Genomic DNA, 2520 nt, shown 5'->3' with positions numbered 1-2520 from the left:
TGTATCATGAATTTTCATGCATGGTTTCATCATCGAGTAAGGTTTTTCTTTGTGAATTTTTATTTCTGTGCATTTTCACATTTAATTCTTACTCTTTCTTCATGTCTTCTTTTTAATAGGTTGTACAATTGTATAAAGAAGGGAGTACATGTGTAAATGAAGATCTAATATCTTTCTGTCGTAGTCCTTTTTATGGTATACAAAGGTTTTCAGGCTATATCATAAATGGTTTTAGGTTTCACACTAAGCAACTTGAAGGAAAAAGGGTAAAGCAAAATAGTCGTGTTTTGGTAAAAAGAATGGTGGAGGATAAAAATATAGATTATTATGGAGTTCTTAATGAAATAATTGAACTTCAATATTTGAATGAAAAACAGATAGTGATATTTAAATGTGATTGGTCGGATGTTCATGTGATTGGATGAGGTGTGAAGAACAATAATTAAGTATGGTTTTGTTAGTGTTAATACAACTCAAAAATTATATACAGATGAACCATTTGTGCTTGCATCTCAAGCACAACAAGCATTCTATGTTAATGATGGTTCCAATCCTAATTGGCTTGTTGTTTTAAAAGGTCGTTTGGATAGCTTTTATGACCTGCCGTGTGGTGAAAAATCATTTATTGATGAAGAAGCTTTCCAACAAGACAGCTCTGAAATAGATCCTCAAATTACAGATATGTTTGAAGAAGATGGTGACTTAATCAATTGGAAGAGAAATGAGATATGTGCTTCTAATAGTGCGATTGTTGATGATGGTCAAAGTGATGATGAAGAGAGAGATGCTGAAGACATTGATGATAAAGATTTGCTCATATAGATTATTAGATTGTTTGTTACATTTTTTTAATCTTTTATATGATATTTGTTTGAAAGCTTCGAGATTTTTGATACAGTTTTTATTTTTTAAATGATTGTACAACTTGAGTTCAATCCCTTTATTTTACAAATTATGCTTTCAGTTTTATAAAGTTTTATGGTTATACAATTCAATTAATTTGCGTTGCATATTAATACTTTGTGAAGTGAGATAGGTTTTGATAAATATATTAATGGTGGTTTTGGTTATTTTGATATATGCACCAAGTTTTATATCAAACATATAAATAATTTAAATAGTTTTATTATCACTATCATCATCATCATCTAAAACATACATACAAGTCCATATATAAAAATATGTAACATTACCAATTTTTATAATATCTCATATCTCATACTTAAAATCACCTATATTTTATAAAGTATTAGTTTTAAATCATCATAGAAAAGACAAAAACCTTATAAATCCTTTAAAATACAATTTTATTTTACAAAAGCCCATACTCTTAGCTCCCTGGAGAGTTTTTTTAAGTTAGCTATTGGTTTAAGGTTTCATTTACTATTGACCTTAGCAGTGTGATTAACACTATGTTTGACTATAATATTTAATTCATAAGTAATAAAAATATATTTACTCACGGGATAAATTCTATAGCTACTATAAGGATTGTAGAAAATTTATTTTCACATTCTTTATTTGGCTACAAATTCAAATAATTTATAGCTAATACACATACTAGCTATATATTGAAACTAGTAGCTAAAATGATACTAAAATGTTGTTACTACTATGAAAATAAAATCTGTATATCTAGATACCTTAATTAGCTACAAATTTCAATATTTTATAGCTAATGCACAAATAATAGCTATATAGTTAAACTCATAGCTAATAATGATACTATATGTCTTATACATAAAATGTTTAAAGCTAAATACATTAATTAGCTAAAAATTTCAATATTTTATAGCTAATGCACAAATAATAGCTATATAGTTAAACTCATAGATAATAATGATACTATATGCCATGTACATAAAATGTTTATAGCTAAATACATTAATTAGCTACAAATTTCAATAATTTTTAGCTAATGCACAAATAATAGCTATATAGTTAAACTCGTAGCTAATAATGATACTATATTCCATGTAAATGAAATGTTTATAGTTAAATACATTAATTACCTACAATGTTATATCATAGCTAATACATTGTAGCCAAATGAATAGCTATTGCCATGATTTTAATAAGTTAAAGCAAGAGATGAATATTAGCTTCGAGGGAGAAAATCTTATCACTAAAATTATTTCAATTATCTATAAATATTGACTTTATAGCTGTAAATATGTATTTGCTACAGTTTTCCTTTTTGTAGCTAATTTTCATAGCTATATGTGTATATTGTTGTAGTTAGGGGTAAAACTGATAAGGTGTAAATGGGTCTTTAAGAAGAAGACTGACATGGATGGCAAGGTGCATACCTATAAGGCACGACTGGTTGTCAAAGGTTTCAAACAAATTCATGGCATTGACTATGAAGAAACCCTTTTGCCAGTTGCCATGATTAAGTCTATCCAAATTATGCTTGCAATTGTTGCATATCATGACTATGAGATTTAACAGATGGATGTCAAAACAGCTTTCCTGAATGGAAACCTTGAAGAGGATACTTATATGACCCAACCCGATGGT

This window comes from Pistacia vera, unplaced genomic scaffold (assembly GCF_008641045.1).
Source record: "Pistacia vera cultivar Batoury unplaced genomic scaffold, PisVer_v2 Contig395, whole genome shotgun sequence".
Lineage (NCBI taxonomy): Eukaryota > Viridiplantae > Streptophyta > Magnoliopsida > Sapindales > Anacardiaceae > Pistacia > Pistacia vera.
This window is presented reverse-complemented; position numbering follows the sequence as displayed.